We start from the raw sequence: 25317 nt of genomic DNA, 5'->3' as shown, positions 1-25317 counted from the left end.
ATGGAATCAACCCGAATGGAAAGGAATGGAATGGAATGGTATCAACCCGAATGGAATATAATGGAATGAACCCTAGTTGAATTGAGTGGAATGGAATGGAAATAACCCGAATGGAACGGAATGGAATGGAGTGGAATCAATGAGAATGGAATCGAATGGAATGGAATAAAGTGGAATGGAATTGAAAGGAATGGAATCAACCGAATGGAGTGGAATGTAATAGAATGGAATGGAATGGAATGGAAAAGAATGGAATGAAATCACCAAGAAAAGAATGGAATGCAATGGAAAGGAATGGAGTGGAATAGAATCGACCCGAAAGGAATGGAATGGAATGGAATGGAATGGAATGGAATGGAATGGAATGGAATCAACCCGAATAGAATGGAATGGAATGGAATGGAATCAACACGAATGGAATCGAATGGAATGAAATGGAATGGAATGGAATGGAAGGGAATGGAATAAAACCGAATGGAATAGAATGGAATCGAATGGAATCAACCCGAATTGAATGGAATGGAATGCAATTGAATGCAATGAAATCAACCCGAATGGAAAGGAATGGAATGGAGTGGAATGGAATGGAATGGAATCAAGTCATATGAAATGGAATGGAATGGAATGGAATGGAATGGAATCAACCGAATGCAATAGAATGGCATGGAATGTCATGGAATGAAATGGAATGGAATGGAATGGAATGGAATGGAATGGAATGGAATGGAATCAACACAAATGGAATGGAATGGAATAGAATGGAATGGAATTGAATGCAATGGAAGCAAAAGGAATGGAATGGAATGGAATGGAATGGAATGGAATGGAATCAAATGGAATGGAAGGGAATCAACCCGAATGGAATGGAATGGAATGGAAGGGACTGGAATGGAATCAACCCGAATGGAATGGAATGGAGTGGAATGGAATGGAATGGAACGTAATCAACCTGAATGGAATGGAATGGAATGGAGTAGAATGGAATCAACCCGAATGGAATGGAATGGCATGGAAGGAATGGAATGGAATGGAATGGAATGGAATGGAATGGAATGGAATGGAATCAACCCGAATGAAATGCAATGGAATGGAATGGAATGGAATGGAACGGAATGGAATGGAATGGAATCAACCCAAATGGAATGGAATGGAATGGAATGGAATGAAATTGAATGCAATGGAAGCAAAAGGAATGGAATGGAATGGAATGGAATGGAATCAAATGGAATGGAATGGAATCAACCCGAATGGAATGGAATGGAATGGAAGCGACTGGAATGGAATCAACCCGAATGGAATGGAATGGAGTGGAATCGAATGGAATGGAATCAACCCGAATGGAATGGAATGGAAAGGAATGGAATGGAATGGAGTCAACCCGAAAGGAATGGAATGGAATGGAATGGAATGGAATGGAATGGAATGGAATCAAAACGAATGGAATGGAATGGAATGGAAACAAAACGAATGGAATGGAATGGAATGGAATGGAAAGAATTGAATCAAAACGAATGGAATGGAGTGGAATGGAATGGAATGGAATGGAATCAAGCTGAATGGAATGGAATGTAATGGAATCATCCCGAATGGAATGGATTGGAATGAAATGGAATGGAATGGAATGGAAGGGAATGGAATAAAATCGAATGGAATGGAATGGAATGGGATGGAATCAACCCGAATGGAATGGAATGGAATGCAATTGAATGCAATGAAATCAACCCGAATGGAAAGGAATGGAATGGAATTGAATGGTATGGAATGGAATCAAGTCATATGTAATGGAATGGAATGGAATGGAATGGAATCAACCCGAATGCAATAGAATGGCATGTAATGCCATGGAATGAAATGGAATGGAATGGAATGGAATGGAATCAACCCCAATGGAATGGAATGGAATGGAATGGAATGGAATTGAATGGAATGGAAGCAACACGAATGGAATGGAATGGAATGGAATGGAATGGAATGGAATGGAATGGAATCAATCCGAATGGAATGGAATAGAATAGAATGAAATGGAATAGAATGGAATAGAATCACTCCGAAAGGAATGGAATGGTATGGAATGGAATGGAATGGAATGAACCCGAATGGAATGGAACGGCATGGAATGGAATGGAATGGATTGGAATGGAAGCAACCCAAATGGAATGGAAGGTAATGGAATGGAATGGAATGGAATGGAATCAACACGAATGGCATGGAATGGAATGGAATGGAATGGAATGCAATGGAATGGAATCAACCCGATTGGAATGGAATGGAATGGAATGGAATGGAATAGAATCACCCCGAAAGGAATGGAGTGGAATGGAATGGAACGGAATGGAATGGAATAGAATGATTTGGAATCAACCCGAATGGAATGGAATGGAATGGAATGGAATGGAGTGGAATGGAATCAACACGAATGGAATGGAAAGGAATGGAATGGAATCAACCCGAATCTAATGGAATGGAAAGGAATGGAATGGAATGGAATGGAATGGAATGAATCCGAATGGAATGGAATGGAATGGAAAGGAATGGAATGGAATGGAATGGAATGGAATGGAATGGAATGGAATGGAATGGAATGGAGTGGAATGGAATGGAATGCAATCAACCCGAATGGAAAGGAATGGAATGGAATGGAATCAACCCGAATGGAATGGAATGGAATGGAATGGAATGGAATGCATGTAACACGAATGGAATGGAATGCAATGGAATGGAATGGATTGGAATCAACCCGAATGGAACAGAATGGAATGGAACGGAATGCAATGGAATGGAGTCAAACCGAAAGGAATGGAACGGAATGGAATGGAATGGAATGGAATCAATCCGAATGGAATGGAATGGCATGGAATGGAATGGAATCAACCCGAATGGAAAGGAATGGAATGGAATGGTATCAACCCGAATGGAATATAATGGAATGAACCCTAGTTGAATTGAGTGGAATGGAATGGAAATAACCCGAATGGAACGGAATGGAATGGAGTGGAATCAATGAGAATGGAATCGAATGGAATGGAATAAAGTGGAATGGAATTGAAAGGAATGGAATCAACCGAATGGAGTGGAATGTAATAGAATGGAATGGAATGGAATGGAAAAGAATGGAATGAAATCACCAAGAAAAGAATGGAATGCAATGGAAAGGAATGGAGTGGAATAGAATCGACCCGAAAGGAATGGAATGGAATGGAATGGAATGGAATGGAATGGAATGGAATCAACCCGAATAGAATGGAATGGAATGGAATGGAATCAACACGAATGGAATCGAATGGAATGAAATGGAATGGAATGGAATGGAAGGGAATGGAATAAAACCGAATGGAATAGAATGGAATCGAATGGAATCAACCCGAATTGAATGGAATGGAATGCAATTGAATGCAATGAAATCAACCCGAATGGAAAGGAATGCAATGGAGTGGAATGGAATGGAATGGAATCAAGTCAAATGAAATGGAATGGAATGGAATGGAATGGAATGGAATGGAATCAACCGAATGCAATAGAATGGCATGGAATGTCATGGAATGAAATGGAATGGAATGGAATGGAATGGAATGGAATGGAATGGAATGGAATGGAATCAACACAAATGGAATGGAATGGAATAGAATGGAATGGAATTGAATGCAATGGAAGCAAAAGGAATGGAATGGAATGGAATGGAATGGAATCAAATGGAATGGAAGGGAATCAACCCGAATGGAATGGAATGGAATGGAAGGGACTGGAATGGAATCAACCCAAATGGAATGGAAAGGAGTGGAATGGAATGGAATGGAACGTAATCAACCTGAATGGAATGGAATGGAATGGAGTAGAATGGAATCAACCCGAATGGAATGGAATGGCATGGAAGGAATGGAATGGAATGGAATGGAATGGAATGGAATGGAATGGAATCAACCCGAATGAAATGCAATGGAATGGAATGGAATGGAATGGAACGGAATGGAATGGAATGGAATCAACCCAAATGGAATGGAATGGAATGGAATGGAATGAAATTGAATGCAATGGAAGCAAAAGGAATGGAATGGAATGGAATGGAATGGAATTAAATGGAATGGAATGGAATCAACCCGAATGGAATGGAATGGAATGGAAGCGACTGGAATGGAATCAACCCGAATGGAATGGAATGGAGTGGAATGGAATGGAATGGAATCAACCCGAATGGAATGGAATGGAAAGGAATGGAATGGAATGGAGTCAACCCGAAAGGAATGGAATGGAATGGAATGGAATGGAATGGAATGGAATGGAATCAAAACGAATGGAATGGAATGGAATGGAAACAAAACGAATGGAATGGAATGGAATGGAATGGAAAGAATTGAATCAAAACGAATGGAATGGAGTGGAATGGAATGGAATGGAATGGAATCAAGCTGAATGGAATGGAATGGAATGGAATCATCCCGAATGGAATGGATTGGAATGAAATGGAATGGAATGGAATGGAAGGGAATGGAATAAAATCGAATGGAATGGAATGGAATGGGATGGAATCAACCCGAATGGAATGGAATGGAATGCAATTGAATGCAATGAAATCAACCCGAATGGAAAGGAATGGAATGGAATTGAATGGTATGGAATGGAATCAAGTCATATGTAATGGAATGGAATGGAATGGAATGGAATCAACCCGAATGCAATAGAATGGCATGGAATGCCATGGAATGAAATGGAATGGAATGGAATGGAATGGAATCAACCCCAATGGAATGGAATGGAATGGAATGGAATCAACCCGAATGGAATGGAATGGAATGGAATGGAATGGAATGGAATGGAATGGAATGCATGTAACACGAATGGAATGGAATGCAATGGAATGGAATGGATTGGAATCAACCCGAATGGAACAGAATGGAATGGAACGGAATGCAATGGAATGGAGTCAAACCGAAAGGAATGGAACGGAATGGAATGGAATGGAATGGAATCAATCCGAATGGAATGGAATGGCATGGAATGGAATGGAATCAACCCGAATGGAAAGGAATGGAATGGAATGGTATCAACCCGAATGGAATATAATGGAATGAACCCTAGTTGAATTGAGTGGAATGGAATGGAAATAACCCGAATGGAACGGAATGGAATGGAGTGGAATCAATGAGAATGGAATCGAATGGAATGGAATAAAGTGGAATGGAATTGAAAGGAATGGAATCAACCGAATGGAGTGGAATGTAATAGAATGGAATGGAATGGAATGGAAAAGAATGGAATGAAATCACCAAGAAAAGAATGGAATGCAATGGAAAGGAATGGAGTGGAATAGAATCGACCCGAAAGGAATGGAATGGAATGGAATGGAATGGAATGGAATGGAATGGAATCAACCCGAATAGAATGGAATGGAATGGAATGGAATCAACACGAATGGAATCGAATGGAATGAAATGGAATGGAATGGAATGGAAGGGAATGGAATAAAACCGAATGGAATAGAATGGAATCGAATGGAATCAACCCGAATTGAATGGAATGGAATGCAATTGAATGCAATGAAATCAACCCGAATGGAAAGGAATGCAATGGAGTGGAATGGAATGGAATGGAATCAAGTCAAATGAAATGGAATGGAATGGAATGGAATGGAATGGAATCAACCGAATGCAATAGAATGGCATGGAATGTCATGGAATGAAATGGAATGGAATGGAATGGAATGGAATGGAATGGAATGGAATGGAATCAACACAAATGGAATGGAATGGAATAGAATGGAATGGAATTGAATGCAATGGAAGCAAAAGGAATGGAATGGAATGGAATGGAATGGAATGGAATGGAATCAAATGGAATGGAAGGGAATCAACCCGAATGGAATGGAATGGAATGGAAGGGACTGGAATGGAATCAACCCAAATGGAATGGAATGGAGTGGAATGGAATGGAATGGAACGTAATCAACCTGAATGGAATGGAATGGAATGGAGTAGAATGGAATCAACCCGAATGGAATGGAATGGCATGGAAGGAATGGAATGGAATGGAATGGAATGGAATGGAATGGAATGGAATGGAATGGAATCAACCCGAATGAAATGCAATGGAATGGAATGGAATGGAATGGAACGGAATGGAATGGAATGGAATCAACCCAAATGGAATGGAATGGAATGGAATGGAATGAAATTGAATGCAATGGAAGCAAAAGGAATGGAATGGAATGGAATGGAATGGAATTAAATGGAATGGAATGGAATCAACCCGAATGGAATGGAATGGAATGGAAGCGACTGGAATGGAATCAACCCGAATGGAATGGAATGGAGTGGAATGGAATGGAATGGAATCAACCCGAATGGAATGGAATGGAAAGGAATGGAATGGAATGGAGTCAACCCGAAAGGAATGGAATGGAATGGAATGGAATGGAATGGAATGGAATCAAAACGAATGGAATGGAATGGAATGGTAACAAAACGAATGGAATGGAATGGAATGGAATGGAAAGAATTGAATCAAAACGAATGGAATGGAGTGGAATGGAATGGAATGGAATGGAATCAAGCTGAATGGAATGGAATGGAATGGAATCATCCCGAATGGAATGGATTGGAATGAAATGGAATGGAATGGAATGGAAGGGAATGGAATAAAATCGAATGGAATGGAATGGAATGGGATGGAATCAACCCGAATGGAATGGAATGGAATGCAATTGAATGCAATGAAATCAACCCGAATGGAAAGGAATGGAATGGAATTGAATGGTATGGAATGGAATCAAGTCATATGTAATGGAATGGAATGGAATGGAATGGAATCAACCCGAATGCAATAGAATGGCATGGAATGCCATGGAATGAAATGGAATGGAATGGAATGGAATGGAATCAACCCCAATGGAATGGAATGGAATGGAATGGAATGGAATTGAATGGAATGGAAGCAACACGAATGGAATGGAATGGAATGGAATGGAATGGAATGGAATGGAATCAATCCGAATGGAATGGAATAGAATAGAATGAAATGGAATAGAATGGAATAGAATCACTCCGAAAGGAATGGAATGGTATGGAATGGAATGGAATGGAATGAACCCGAATGGAATGGAACGGCATGGAATGGAATGGAATGGATTGGAATGGAATCAACCCAAATGGAATGGAAGGTAATGGAATGGAATGGAATGGAATGGAATGGAATGGAATCAACACGAATGGCATGGAATGGAATGGAATGGAATGCAATGGAATGGAATCAACCCGATTGGAATGGAATGGAATGGAATGGAATGGAATAGAATCACCCCGAAAGGAATGGAGTGGAATGGAATGGAACGGAATGGAACGGAATAGAATGATTTGGAATCAACCCGAATGGAATGGAATGGAATGGAATGGAATGGAATGGAATGGAGTGGAATGGAATCAACACGTATGGAATGGAAAGGAATGGAATGGAATCAACCCGAATCTAATGGAATGGAAAGGAATGGAATGGAATGGAATGGAATGGAATGGAATGGAATGGAATGGAATGGAATGCAATCAACCCGAATGGAAAGGAATGGAATGGAATGGAATCAACCCGAATGGAATGGAATGGAATGGAATGGAATGGATGTAACACGAATGGAATGGAATGCAATGGAATGGAATGGATTGGAATCAACCCGAATGGAATGGAATGGAATGGAACGGAATGCAATGGAATGGAGTCAAACCGAAAGGAATGGAACGGAATGGAATGGAATGGAATGGAATCAATCCGAATGGAATGGAATGGCATGGAATGGAATGGAATGGAATGGAATGGAATCAACCCGAATGGAAAGGAATGGAATGGAATGGTATCAACCCGAATGGAATATAATGGAATGAACCCTAGTTGAATTGAGTGGAATGGAATGGAAATAACACGAATGGACTGGAATGGAATGGAGAGGAATCAACGAGAATGGAATCGAATGGAATGGAATAAAGTGGAATGGAATTGAAAGGAATGGAATCAACCGAATGGAGTGGAATGCAATGGAATGGAATGGAATGGAATGGAAAAGAATGGAATGAAATCACCAAGAATAGAATGGAATGCAATGGATAGGAATGGAGTGGAATAGAATCGACCCGAAAGGAATGGAATGGAATGGAATGGAATGGAATGGAATGGAATGGAATCAACCCGAATAGAATGGAATGGAATGGAATGGAATCAACACGAATGGAATCGAATGGAATGAAATGGAATGGAATGGAATGGAAGGGAATGGAATAAAACCGAATGGAATAGAATGGAATCGAATGGAATCAACCCGAATTGAATGGAATGGAATGCAATTGAATGCAATGAAATCAACCCGAATGGAAAGGAATGGAATGGAGTGGAATGGAATGGAATGGAATCAAGTCATATGAAATGGAATGGAATGGAATGGAATCAACCGAATGCAATAGAATGGCATGGAATGTCATGGAATGAAATGGAATGGAATGGAATGGAATGGAATGGAATGGAATGGAATGGAATCAACACAAATGGAATGGAATGGAATAGAATGGAATGGATTTGAATGCAATGGAAGCAAAAGGAACGGAATGGAATGGAATGGAATGGAATGGAATCAAATGGAATGGAATGGAATCAACCCGAATGGAATGGAATGGAATGGAAGGGACTGGAATGGAATCAACCCGAATGGAATGGAATGGAGTGGAATGGAATGGAATGGAACGTAATCAACCCGAATGGAATGGAATGGAATGGAGTAGAATGGAATCAACCCGAATGGAATGGAATGGCATGGAAGGAATGGAATGGAATGGAATGGAATGGAATGGAATGGAATCAACCCGAATGAAATGCAATGGAATGGAATGGAATGGAATGGAACGGAATGGAATGGAATGGAATGGAATGGAATCAACCCAAATGGAATGGAATCGAATGGAATGGAATGAAATTGAATGCAATGGAAGCAAAAGGAATGGAATGGAATGGAATGGAATGGAATCAAATGGAATGGAATGGAATCAACCCGAATGGAATGGAATGGAATGGAAGCGACTGGAATGGAATCAACCCGAATGGAATGGAATGGAGTGGAATGGAATGGAATGGAGTCAACCTGAAAGGAATGGAATGGAATGGAATGGAATGGAATGGAATCAAAACGAATGGAATGGAATGGAATGGAAACAAAACGAATGGAATGGAATGGAAAGAATTGAATCAAAACGAATGGAATGGAGTGGAATGGAATGGAATGGAATGGAATCAAGCTGAATGGAATGGAATGGAATGGAATCATCCCGAATGGAATGGATTGGAATGAAATGGAATGGAATGGAATGGAAGGGAATGGAATAAAATCGAATGGAATGGAATGGAATGGGATGGAATCAACCCGAATGGAATGGAATGGAATGCAATTGAATGCAATGAAATCAACCCGAATGGAAAGGAATGGAATGGAATTGAATGGTATGCAATGGAATCAAGTCATATGTAATGGAATGGAATGGAATGGAATGGAATCAACCCGAATGCAATAGAATGGCATGGAATGCCATGGAATGAAATGGAATGGAATGGAATGGAATGGAATCAACCCCAATGGAATGGAATGGAATGGAATGGAATCAACCCGAATGGAATGGAATGGAATGGAATGGAATGGAATGCATGTAACACGAATGGAATGGAATGCAATGGAATGGAATGGATTGGAATCAACCCGAATGGAACAGAATGGAATGGAACGGAATGCAATGGAATGGAGTCAAACCGAAAGGAATGGAACGGAATGGAATGGAATGGAATGGAATCAATCCGAATGGAATGGAATGGCATGGAATGGAATGGAATCAACCCGAATGGAAAGGAATGGAATGGAATGGTATCAACCCGAATGGAATATAATGGAATGAACCCTAGTTGAATTGAGTGGAATGGAATGGAAATAACCCGAATGGAACGGAATGGAATGGAGTGGAATCAATGAGAATGGAATCGAATGGAATGGAATAAAGTGGAATGGAATTGAAAGGAATGGAATCAACCGAATGGAGTGGAATGTAATAGAATGGAATGGAATGGAATGGAAAAGAATGGAATGAAATCACCAAGAAAAGAATGGAATGCAATGGAAAGGAATGGAGTGGAATAGAATCGACCCGAAAGGAATGGAATGGAATGGAATGGAATGGAATGGAATGGAATGGAATCAACCCGAATAGAATGGAATGGAATGGAATGGAATCAACACGAATGGAATCGAATGGAATGAAATGGAATGGAATGGAATGGAAGGGAATGGAATAAAACCGAATGGAATAGAATGGAATCGAATGGAATCAACCCGAATTGAATGGAATGGAATGCAATTGAATGCAATGAAATCAACCCGAATGGAAAGGAATGCAATGGAGTGGAATGGAATGGAATGGAATCAAGTCAAATGAAATGGAATGGAATGGAATGGAATGGAATGGAATCAACCGAATGCAATAGAATGGCATGGAATGTCATGGAATGAAATGGAATGGAATGGAATGGAATGGAATGGAATGGAATGGAATGGAATCAACACAAATGGAATGGAATGGAATAGAATGGAATGGAATTGAATGCAATGGAAGCAAAAGGAATGGAATGGAATGGAATGGAATGGAATCAAATGGAATGGAAGGGAATCAACCCGAATGGAATGGAATGGAATGGAAGGGACTGGAATGGAATCAACCCAAATGGAATGGAAAGGAGTGGAATGGAATGGAATGGAACGTAATCAACCTGAATGGAATGGAATGGAATGGAGTAGAATGGAATCAACCCGAATGGAATGGAATGGCATGGAAGGAATGGAATGGAATGGAATGGAATGGAATGGAATGGAATGGAATGGAATCAACCCGAATGAAATGCAATGGAATGGAATGGAATGGAATGGAACGGAATGGAATGGAATGGAATCAACCCAAATGGAATGGAATGGAATGGAATGGAATGAAATTGAATGCAATGGAAGCAAAAGGAATGGAATGGAATGGAATGGAATGGAATTAAATGGAATGGAATGGAATCAACCCGAATGGAATGGAATGGAATGGAAGCGACTGGAATGGAATCAACCCGAATGGAATGGAATGGAGTGGAATGGAATGGAATGGAATCAACCCGAATGGAATGGAATGGAAAGGAATGGAATGGAATGGAGTCAACCCGAAAGGAATGGAATGGAATGGAATGGAATGGAATGGAATGGAATCAAAACGAATGGAATGGAATGGAATGGAAACAAAACGAATGGAATGGAATGGAATGGAATGGAAAGAATTGAATCAAAACGAATGGAATGGAGTGGAATGGAATGGAATGGAATGGAATCAAGCTGAATGGAATGGAATGGAATGGAATCATCCCGAATGGAATGGATTGGAATGAAATGGAATGGAATGGAATGGAAGGGAATGGAATAAAATCGAATGGAATGGAATGGAATGGGATGGAATCAACCCGAATGGAATGGAATGGAATGCAATTGAATGCAATGAAATCAACCCGAATGGAAAGGAATGGAATGGAATTGAATGGTATGGAATGGAATCAAGTCATATGTAATGGAATGGAATGGAATGGAATGGAATCAACCCGAATGCAATAGAATGGCATGGAATGCCATGGAATGAAATGGAATGGAATGGAATGGAATGGAATCAACCCCAATGGAATGGAATGGAATGGAATGGAATCAACCCGAATGGAATGGAATGGAATGGAATGGAATGGAATGGAATGCATGTAACACGAATGGAATGGAATGCAATGGAATGGAATGGATTGGAATCAACCCGAATGGAACAGAATGGAATGGAACGGAATGCAATGGAATGGAGTCAAACCGAAAGGAATGGAACGGAATGGAATGGAATGGAATGGAATCAATCCGAATGGAATGGAATGGCATGGAATGGAATGGAATCAACCCGAATGGAAAGGAATGGAATGGAATGGTATCAACCCGAATGGAATATAATGGAATGAACCCTAGTTGAATTGAGTGGAATGGAATGGAAATAACCCGAATGGAACGGAATGGAATGGAGTGGAATCAATGAGAATGGAATCGAATGGAATGGAATAAAGTGGAATGGAATTGAAAGGAATGGAATCAACCGAATGGAGTGGAATGTAATAGAATGGAATGGAATGGAATGGAAAAGAATGGAATGAAATCACCAAGAAAAGAATGGAATGCAATGGAAAGGAATGGAGTGGAATAGAATCGACCCGAAAGGAATGGAATGGAATGGAATGGAATGGAATGGAATGGAATGGAATCAACCCGAATAGAATGGAATGGAATGGAATGGAATCAACACGAATGGAATCGAATGGAATGAAATGGAATGGAATGGAATGGAAGGGAATGGAATAAAACCGAATGGAATAGAATGGAATCGAATGGAATCAACCCGAATTGAATGGAATGGAATGCAATTGAATGCAATGAAATCAACCCGAATGGAAAGGAATGCAATGGAGTGGAATGGAATGGAATGGAATCAAGTCAAATGAAATGGAATGGAATGGAATGGAATGGAATGGAATCAACCGAATGCAATAGAATGGCATGGAATGTCATGGAATGAAATGGAATGGAATGGAATGGAATGGAATGGAATGGAATGGAATGGAATCAACACAAATGGAATGGAATGGAATAGAATGGAATGGAATTGAATGCAATGGAAGCAAAAGGAATGGAATGGAATGGAATGGAATGGAATGGAATGGAATCAAATGGAATGGAAGGGAATCAACCCGAATGGAATGGAATGGAATGGAAGGGACTGGAATGGAATCAACCCAAATGGAATGGAATGGAGTGGAATGGAATGGAATGGAACGTAATCAACCTGAATGGAATGGAATGGAATGGAGTAGAATGGAATCAACCCGAATGGAATGGAATGGCATGGAAGGAATGGAATGGAATGGAATGGAATGGAATGGAATGGAATGGAATGGAATGGAATCAACCCGAATGAAATGCAATGGAATGGAATGGAATGGAATGGAACGGAATGGAATGGAATGGAATCAACCCAAATGGAATGGAATGGAATGGAATGGAATGAAATTGAATGCAATGGAAGCAAAAGGAATGGAATGGAATGGAATGGAATGGAATTAAATGGAATGGAATGGAATCAACCCGAATGGAATGGAATGGAATGGAAGCGACTGGAATGGAATCAACCCGAATGGAATGGAATGGAGTGGAATGGAATGGAATGGAATCAACCCGAATGGAATGGAATGGAAAGGAATGGAATGGAATGGAGTCAACCCGAAAGGAATGGAATGGAATGGAATGGAATGGAATGGAATGGAATGGAATCAAAACGAATGGAATGGAATGGAATGGAAACAAAACGAATGGAATGGAATGGAATGGAATGGAAAGAATTGAATCAAAACGAATGGAATGGAGTGGAATGGAATGGAATGGAATGGAATCAAGCTGAATGGAATGGAATGGAATGGAATCATCCCGAATGGAATGGATTGGAATGAAATGGAATGGAATGGAATGGAAGGGAATGGAATAAAATCGAATGGAATGGAATGGAATGGGATGGAATCAACCCGAATGGAATGGAATGGAATGCAATTGAATGCAATGAAATCAACCCGAATGGAAAGGAATGGAATGGAATTGAATGGTATGGAATGGAATCAAGTCATATGTAATGGAATGGAATGGAATGGAATGGAATCAACCCGAATGCAATAGAATGGCATGGAATGCCATGGAATGAAATGGAATGGAATGGAATGGAATGGAATCAACCCCAATGGAATGGAATGGAATGGAATGGAATGGAATTGAATGGAATGGAAGCAACACGAATGGAATGGAATGGAATGGAATGGAATGGAATGGAATGGAATGGAATCAATCCGAATGGAATGGAATAGAATAGAATGAAATGGAATAGAATGGAATAGAATCACTCCGAAAGGAATGGAATGGTATGGAATGGAATGAAATGGAATGAACCCGAATGGAATGGAACGGCATGGAATGGAATGGAATGGATTGGAATGGAATCAACCCAAATGGAATGGAAGGTAATGGAATGGAATGGAATGGAATGGAATGGAATCAACACGAATGGCATGGAATGGAATGGAATGGAATGCAATGGAATGGAATCAACCCGATTGGAATGGAATGGAATGGAATGGAATGGAATAGAATCACCCCGAAAGGAATGGAGTGGAATGGAATGGAACGGAATGGAACGGAATAGAATGATTTGGAATCAACCCGAATGGAATGGAATGGAATGGAATGGAATGGAATGGAATGGAGTGGAATGGAATCAACACGTATGGAATGGAAAGGAATGGAATGGAATCAACCCGAATCTAATGGAATGGAAAGGAATGGAATGGAATGGAATGGAATGGAATGGAATGGAATGGAATGGAATGGAATGCAATCAACCCGAATGGAAAGGAATGGAATGGAATGGAATCAACCCGAATGGAATGGAATGGAATGGAATGGAATGGATGTAACACGAATGGAATGGAATGCAATGGAATGGAATGGATTGGAATCAACCCGAATGGAATGGAATGGAATGGAACGGAATGCAATGGAATGGAGTCAAACCGAAAGGAATGGAACGGAATGGAATGGAATGGAATGGAATCAATCCGAATGGAATGGAATGGCATGGAATGGAATGGAATGGAATGGAATGGAATCAACCCGAATGGAAAGGAATGGAATGGAATGGTATCAACCCGAATGGAATATAATGGAATGAACCCTAGTTGAATTGAGTGGAATGGAATGGAAATAACACGAATGGACTGGAATGGAATGGAGAGGAATCAACGAGAATGGAATCGAATGGAATGGAATAAAGTGGAATGGAATTGAAAGGAATGGAATCAACCGAATGGAGTGGAATGCAATGGAATGGAATGGAATGGAATGGAAAAGAATGGAATGAAATCACCAAGAATAGAATGGAATGCAATGGATAGGAATGGAGTGGAATAGAATCGACCCGAAAGGAATGGAATGGAATGGAATGGAATGGAATGGAATGGAATGGAATGGAATCAACCCGAATAGAATGGAATGGAATGGAATGGAATCAACACGAATGGAATCGAATGGAATGAAATGGAATGGAATGGAATGGAAGGGAATGGAATAAAACCGAATGGAATAGAATGGAATCGAATGGAATCAACCCGAATTGAATGGAATGGAATGCAATTGAATGCAATGAAATCAACCCGAATGGAAAGGAATGGAATGGAGTGGAATGGAATGGAATGGAATCAAGTCATATGAAATGGAATGGAATGGAATGGAATCAACCGAATGCAATAGAATGGCATGGAATGTCATGGAATGAAATGGAATGGAATGGAATGGAATGGAATGGAATGGAATGGAATGGAATCAACACAAATGGAATGGAATGGAATAGAATGGAATGGATTTGAATGCAATGGAAGCAAAAGGAACGGAATGGAATGGAATGGAATGGAATGGAATCAAATGGAATGGAATGGAATCAACCCGAATGGAATGGAATGGAATGGAAGGGACTGGAATGGAATCAACCCGAATGGAATGGAATGGAGTGGAATGGAATGGAATGGAACGTAATCAACCCGAATGGAATGGAATGGAATGGAGTAGAATGGAATCAACCCGAATGGAATGGAATGGCATGGAAGGAATGGAATGGAATGGAATGGAATGGAATGGAATGGAATCAACCCGAATGAAATGCAATGGAATGGAATGGAATGGAATGGAACGGAATGGAATGGAATGGAATGGAATGGAATCAACCCAAATGGAATGGAATCGAATGGAATGGAATGAAATTGAATGCAATGGAAGCAAAAGGAATGGAATGGAATGGAATGGAATGGAATCAAATGGAATGGAATGGAATCAACCCGAATGGAATGGAATGGAATGGAAGCGACTGGAATGGAATCAACCCGAATGGAATGGAATGGAGTGGAATGGAATGGAATGGAGTCAACCTGAAAGGAATGGAATGGAATGGAATGGAATGGAATGGAATCAAAACGAATGGAATGGAATGGAATGGAAACAAAACGAATGGAATGGAATGGAAAGAATTGAATCAAAACGAATGGAATGGAGTGGAATGGAATGGAATGGAATGGAATCAAGCTGAATGGAATGGAATGGAATGGAATCATCCCGAATGGAATGGATTGGAATGAAATGGAATGGAATGGAATGGAAGGGAATGGAATAAAATCGAATGGAATGGAATGGAATGGGATGGAATCAACCCGAATGGAATGGAATGGAATGCAATTGAATGCAATGAAATCAACCCGAATGGAAAGGAATGGAATGGAATTGAATGGTATGCAATGGAATCAAGTCATATGTAATGGAATGGAATGGAATGGAATGGAATCAACCCGAATGCAATAGAATGGCATGGAATGCCATGGAATGAAATGGAATGGAATGGAATGGAATGGAATCAACCCCAATGGAATGGAATGGAATGGAATGGAATCAACCCGAATGGAATGGAATGGAATGGAATGGAATGGAATGCATGTAACACGAATGGAATGGAATGCAATGGAATGGAATGGATTGGAATCAACCCGAATGGAACAGAATGGAATGGAACGGAATGCAATGGAATGGAGTCAAACCGAAAGGAATGGAACGGAATGGAATGGAATGGAATGGAATCAATCCGAATGGAATGGAATGGCATGGAATGGAATGGAATCAACCCGAATGGAAAGGAATGGAATGGAATGGTATCAACCCGAATGGAATATAATGGAATGAACCCTAGTTGAATTGAGTGGAATGGAATGGAAATAACCCGAATGGAACGGAATGGAATGGAGTGGAATCAATGAGAATGGAATCGAATGGAATGGAATAAAGTGGAATGGAATTGAAAGGAATGGAATCAACCGAATGGAGTGGAATGTAATAGAATGGAATGGAATGGAATGGAAAAGAATGGAATGAAATCACCAAGAAAAGAATGGAATGCAATGGAAAGGAATGGAGTGGAATAGAATCGACCCGAAAGGAATGGAATGGAATGGAATGGAATGGAATGGAATGGAATGGAATCAACCCGAATAGAATGGAATGGAATGGAATGGAATCAACACGAATGGAATCGAATGGAATGAAATGGAATGGAATGGAATGGAAGGGAATGGAATAAAACCGAATGGAATAGAATGGAATCGAATGGAATCAACCCGAATTGAATGGAATGGAATGCAATTGAATGCAATGAAATCAACCCGAATGGAAAGGAATGCAATGGAGTGGAATGGAATGGAATGGAATCAAGTCAAATGAAATGGAATGGAATGGAATGGAATGGAATGGAATCAACCGAATGCAATAGAATGGCATGGAATGTCATGGAATGAAATGGAATGGAATGGAATGGAATGGAATGGAATGGAATGGAATGGAATCAACACAAATGGAATGGAATGGAATAGAATGGAATGGAATTGAATGCAATGGAAGCAAAAGGAATGGAATGGAATGGAATGGAATGGAATGGAATGGAATCAAATGGAATGGAAGGGAATCAACCCGAATGGAATGGAATGGAATGGAAGGGACTGGAATGGAATCAACCCAAATGGAATGGAATGGAGTGGAATGGAATGGAATGGAACGTAATCAACCTGAATGGAATGGAATGGAATGGAGTAGAATGGAATCAACCCGAATGGAATGGAATGGCATGGAAGGAATGGAATGGAATGGAATGGAATGGAATGGAATGGAATGGAATGGAATGGAATCAACCCGAATGAAATGCAATGGAATGGAATGGAATGGAATGGAACGGAATGGAATGGAATGGAATCAACCCAAATGGAATGGAATGGAATGGAATGGAATGAAATTGAATGCAATGGAAGCAAAAGGAATGGAATGGAATGGAATGGAATGGAATTAAATGGAATGGAATGGAATCAACCCGAATGGAATGGAATGGAATGGAAGCGACTGGAATGGAATCAACCCGAATGGAATGGAATGGAGTGGAATGGAATGGAATGGAATCAACCCGAATGGAATGGAATGGAAAGGAATGGAATGGAATGGAGTCAACCCGAAAGGAATGGAATGGAATGGAATGGAATGGAATGGAATGGAATGGAATCAAAACGAATGGAATGGAATGGAATGGAAACAAAACGAATGGAATGGAATGGAATGGAATGGAAAGAATTGAATCAAAACGAATGGAATGGAGTGGAATGGAATGGAATGGAATGGAATCAAGCTGAATGGAATGGAATGGAATGGAATCATCCCGAATGGAATGGATTGGAATGAAATGGAATGGAATGGAATGGAAGGGAATGGAATAAAATCGAATGGAATGGAATGGAATGGGATGGAATCAACCCGAATGGAATGGAATGGAATGCAATTGAATGCAATGAAATCAACCCGAATGGAAAGGAATGGAATGGAATTGAATGGTATGGAATGGAATCAAGTCATATGTAATGGAATGGAATGGAATGGAATGGAATCAACCCGAATGCAATAGAATGGCATGGAATGCCATGGAATGAAATGGAATGGAATGGAATGGAATGGAATCAACCCCAATGGAATGGAATGGAATGGAATGGAATGGAATTGAATGGAATGGAAGCAACACGAATGGAATGGAATGGAATGGAATGGAATGGAATGGAATGGAATGGAATCAATCCGAATGGAATGGAATAGAATAGAATGAAATGGAATAGAATGGAATAGAATCACTCCGAAAGGAATGGAATGGTATGGAATGGAATGAAATGGAATGAACCCGAATGGAATGGAACGGCATGGAATGGAATGGAATGGATTGGAATGGAATCAACCCAAATGGAATGGAAGGTAATGGAATGGAATGGAATGGAATGGAATGGAATCAACACGAATGGCATGGAATGGAATGGAATGGAATGCAATGGAATGGAATCAACCCGATTGGAATGGAATGGAATGGAATGGAATGGAATAGAATCACCCCGAAAGGAATGGAGTGGAATGGAATGGAACGGAATGGAACGGAATAGAATGATTTGGAATCAACCCGAATGGAATGGAATGGAATGGAATGGAATGGAATGGAATGGAGTGGAATGGAATCAACACGTATGGAATGGAAAGGAATGGAATGGAATCAACCCGAATCTAATGGAATGGAAAGGAATGGAATGGAATGGAATGGAATGGAATGGAATGGAATGGAATGGAATGGAATGCAATCAACCCGAATGGAAAGGAATGGAATGGAATGGAATCAACCCGAATGGAATGGAATGGAATGGAATGGAATGGATGTAACACGAATGGAATGGAATGCAATGGAATGGAATGGATTGGAATCAACCCGAATGGAATGGAATGGAATGGAACGGAATGCAATGGAATGGAGTCAAACCGAAAGGAATGGAACGGAATGGAATGGAATGGAATGGAATCAATCCGAATGGAATGGAATGGCATGGAATGGAATGGAATGGAATGGAATGGAATCAACCCGAATGGAAAGGAATGGAATGGAATGGTATCAACCCGAATGGAATATAATGGAATGAACCCTAGTTGAATTGAGTGGAATGGAATGGAAATAACACGAATGGACTGGAATGGAATGGAGAGGAATCAACGAGAATGGAATCGAATGGAATGGAATAAAGTGGAATGGAATTGAAAGGAATGGAATCAACCGAATGGAGTGGAATGCAATGGAATGGAATGGAATGGAATGGAAAAGAATGGAATGAAATCACCAAGAATAGAATGGAATGCAATGGATAGGAATGGAGTGGAATAGAATCGACCCGAAAGGAATGGAATGGAATGGAATGGAATGGAATGGAATGGAATGGAATGGAATCAACCCGAATAGAATGGAATGGAATGGAATGGAATCAACACGAATGGAATCGAATGGAATGAAATGGAATGGAATGGAATGGAAGGGAATGGAATAAAACCGAATGGAATAGAATGGAATCGAATGGAATCAACCCGAATTGAATGGAATGGAATGCAATTGAATGCAATGAAATCAACCCGAATGGAAAGGAATGGAATGGAGTGGAATGGAATGGAATGGAATCAAGTCATATGAAATGGAATGGAATGGAATGGAATCAACCGAATGCAATAGAATGGCATGGAATGTCATGGAATGAAATGGAATGGAATGGAATGGAATGGAATGGAATGGAATGGAATGGAATCAACACAAATGGAATGGAATGGAATAGAATGGAATGGATTTGAATGCAATGGAAGCAAAAGGAACGGAATGGAATGGAATGGAATGGAATGGAATCAAATGGAATGGAATGGAATCAACCCGAATGGAATGGAATGGAATGGAAGGGACTGGAATGGAATCAACCCGAATGGAATGGAATGGAGTGGAATGGAATGGAATGGAACGTAATCAACCCGAATGGAATGGAATGGAATGGAGTAGAATGGAATCAACCCGAATGGAATGGAATGGCATGGAAGGAATGGAATGGAATGGAATGGAATGGAATGGAATGGAATCAACCCGAATGAAATGCAATGGAATGGAATGGAATGGAATGGAACGGAATGGAATGGAATGGAATGGAATGGAATCAACCCAAATGGAATGGAATCGAATGGAATGGAATGAAATTGAATGCAATGGAAGCAAAAGGAATGGAATGGAATGGAATGGAATGGAATCAAATGGAATGGAATGGAATCAACCCGAATGGAATGGAATGGAATGGAAGCGACTGGAATGGAATCAACCCGAATGGAATGGAATGGAGTGGAATGGAATGGAATGGAGTCAACCTGAAAGGAATGGAATGGAATGGAATGGAATGGAATGGAATCAAAACGAATGGAATGGAATGGAATGGAAACAAAACGAATGGAATGGAATGGAAAGAATTGAATCAAAACGAATGGAATGGAGTGGAATGGAATGGAATGGAATGGAATCAAGCTGAATGGAATGGAATGGAATGGAATCATCCCGAATGGAATGGATTGGAATGAAATGGAATGGAATGGAATGGAAGGGAATGGAATAAAATCGAATGGAATGGAATGGAATGGGATGGAATCAACCCGAATGGAATGGAATGGAATGCAATTGAATGCAATGAAATCAACCCGAATGGAAAGGAATGGAATGGAATTGAATGGTATGCAATGGAATCAAGTCATATGTAATGGAATGGAATGGAATGGAATGGAATCAACCCGAATGCAATAGAATGGCATGGAATGCCATGGAATGAAATGGAATGGAATGGAATGGAATGGAATCAACCCCAATGGAATGGAATGGAATGGAATGGAATCAACCCGAATGGAATGGAATGGAATGGAATGGAATGGAATGCATGTAACACGAATGGAATGGAATGCAATGGAATGGAATGGATTGGAATCAACCCGAATGGAACAGAATGGAATGGAACGGAATGCAATGGAATGGAGTCAAACCGAAAGGAATGGAACGGAATGGAATGGAATGGAATGGAATCAATCCGAATGGAATGGAATGGCATGGAATGGAATGGAATCAACCCGAATGGAAAGGAATGGAATGGAATGGTATCAACCCGAATGGAATATAATGGAATGAACCCTAGTTGAATTGAGTGGAATGGAATGGAAATAACCCGAATGGAACGGAATGGAATGGAGTGGAATCAATGAGAATGGAATCGAATGGAATGGAATAAAGTGGAATGGAATTGAAAGGAATGGAATCAACCGAATGGAGTGGAATGTAATAGAATGGAATGGAATGGAATGGAAAAGAATGGAATGAAATCACCAAGAAAAGAATGGAATGCAATGGAAAGGAATGGAGTGGAATAGAATCGACCCGAAAGGAATGGAATGGAATGGAATGGAATGGAATGGAATGGAATGGAATCAACCCGAATAGAATGGAATGGAATGGAATGGAATCAACACGAATGGAATCGAATGGAATGAAATGGAATGGAATGGAATGGAAGGGAATGGAATAAAACCGAATGGAATAGAATGGAATCGAATGGAATCAACCCGAATTGAATGGAATGGAATGCAATTGAATGCAATGAAATCAACCCGAATGGAAAGGAATGCAATGGAGTGGAATGGAATGGAATGGAATCAAGTCAAATGAAATGGAATGGAATGGAATGGAATGGAATGGAATCAACCGAATGCAATAGAATGGCATGGAATGTCATGGAATGAAATGGAATGGAATGGAATGGAATGGAATGGAATGGAATGGAATGGAATCAACACAAATGGAATGGAATGGAATAGAATGGAATGGAATTGAATGCAATGGAAGCAAAAGGAATGGAATGGAATGGAATGGAATGGAATGGAATGGAATGGAATCAAATGGAATGGAAGGGAATCAACCCGAATGGAATGGAATGGAATGGAAGGGACTGGAATGGAATCAACCCAAATGGAATGGAATGGAGTGGAATGGAATGGAATGGAACGTAATCAACCTGAATGGAATGGAATGGAATGGAGTAGAATGGAATCAACCCGAATGGAATGGAATGGCATGGAAGGAATGGAATGGAATGGAATGGAATGGAATGGAATGGAATGGAATGGAATCAACCCGAATGAAATGCAATGGAATGGAATGGAATGGAATGGAACGGAATGGAATGGAATGGAATCAACCCAAATGGAATGGAATGGAATGGAATGGAATGAAATTGAATGCAATGGAAGCAAAAGGAATGGAATGGAATGGAATGGAATGGAATTAAATGGAATGGAATGGAATCAACCCGAATGGAATGGAATGGAATGGAAGCGACTGGAATGGAATCAACCCGAATGGAATGGAATGGAGTGGAATGGAATGGAATGGAATCAACCCGAATGGAATGGAATGGAAAGGAATGGAATGGAATGGAGTCAACCCGAAAGGAATGGAATGGAATGGAATGGAATGGAATGGAATGGAATCAAAACGAATGGAATGGAATGGAATGGAAACAAAACGAATGGAATGGAATGGAATGGAACGGAAAGAATTGAATCAAAACGAATGGAATGGAGTGGAATGGAATGCAATGGAATGGAATCAAGCTGAATGGAATGGAATGGAATGGAATCATCCCGAATGGAATGGATTGGAATGAAACGGAATGGAATGGAATGGAAGGGAATGGAATAAAATCGAATGGAATGGAATGGAATGGGATGGAATCAACCCGAATGGAATGGAATGGAATGCAATTGAATGCAATGAAATCAACCCGAATGGAAAGGAATGGAATGGAATTGAATGGTATGGAATCGAATCAAGTCATATGTAATGGAATGGAATGGAATGGAATGGAATCAACCCGAATGCAATAGAATGGCATGGAATGCCATGGAATGAAATGGAATGGAATGGAATGGAATGGAATCAACCCCAATGGAATGGAATGGAATGGAATGGAATGGAATGGAATGGAATGGAAGCAACACGAATGGAATGGAATGGAATGGAATGGAATGGAATGGAATGGAATCAATCCGAATGGAATGGAATAGAATAGAATGAAATGGAATAGAATGGAATAGAATCACTCCGAAAGGAATGGAATGGTATGGAATGGAATGGAATGGAATGAACCCGAATGGAATGGAACGGCATGGAATGGAATGGAATGGATTGGAATGGAATCAACCCAAATGGAATGGAAGGTAATGGAATGGAATGGAATGGAATGGAATCAACACGAATGGCATGGAATGGAATGGAATGGAATGCAATGGAATGGAATCAACCCGATTGGAATGGAATGGAATGGAATGGAATGGAATAGAATCACCCCGAAAGGAATGGAGTGGAATGGAATGGAACGGAATGGAACGGAATAGAATGATTTGGAATCAACCCGAATGGAATGGAATGGAATGGAATGGAATGGAATGGAATGGAGTGGAATGGAATCAACACGTATGGAATGGAAAGGAATGGAATGGAATCAACCCGAATCTAATGGAATGGAAAGGAATGGAATGGAATGGAATGGAATGGAATGGAATGGAATGGAATGGAATGGAACGGAATGGAATGCAATCAACCCGAATGGAAAGGAATGGAATGGAATGGAATCAACCCGAATGGAATGGAATGGAATGGAATGGAATGGATGTAACACGAATGGAATGGAATGCAATGGAATGGAATGGATTGGAATCAACCCGAATGGAATGGAATGGAATGGAACGGAATGCAATGGAATGGAGTCAAACCGAAAGGAATGGAACGGAATGGAATGGAATGGAATGGAATCAATCCGAATGGAATGGAATGGCATGGAATGGAATGGAATGGAATGGAATGGAATCAACCCGAATGGAAAGGAATGGAATGGAATGGTATCAACCCGAATGGAATATAATGGAATGAACCCTAGTTGAATTGAGTGGAATGGAATGGAAATAACACGAATGGACTGGAATGGAATGGAGAGGAATCAACGAGAATGGAATCGAATGGAATGGAATAAAGTGGAATGGAATTGAAAGGAATGGAATCAACCGAATGGAGTGGAATGCAATGGAATGGAATGGAATGGAATGGAAAAGAATGGAATGAAATCACCAAGAATAGAATGGAATGCAATGGATAGGAATGGAGTGGAATAGAATCGACCCGAAAGGAATGGAATGGAATGGAATGGAATGGAATGGAATGGAATGGAATGGAATGGAATCAACCCGAATAGAATGGAATGGAATGGAATGGAATCAACACGAATGGAATCGAATGGAATGAAATGGAATGGAATGGAATGGAAGGGAATGGAATAAAACCGAATGGAATAGAATGGAATCGAATGGAATCAACCCGAATTGAATGGAATGGAATGCAATTGAATGCAATGAAATCAACCCGAATGGAAAGGAATGGAATGGAGTGGAATGGAATGGAATGGAATCAAGTCATATGAAATGGAATGGAATGGAATGGAATCAACCGAATGCAATAGAATGGCATGGAATGTCATGGAATGAAATGGAATGGAATGGAATGGAATGGAATGGAATGGAATGGAATGGAATGGAATCAACACAAATGGAATGGAATGGAATAGAATGGAATGGATTTGAATGCAATGGAAGCAAAAGGAATGGAATGGAATGGAATGGAATGGAATGGAATGGAATCAAATGGAATGGAATGGAATCAACCCGAATGG

Source organism: Pan paniscus, chromosome Y (assembly GCF_029289425.2).
Source record: "Pan paniscus chromosome Y, NHGRI_mPanPan1-v2.0_pri, whole genome shotgun sequence".
Lineage (NCBI taxonomy): Eukaryota > Metazoa > Chordata > Mammalia > Primates > Hominidae > Pan > Pan paniscus.
Note: the sequence above shows the minus strand (reverse complement) of the source record.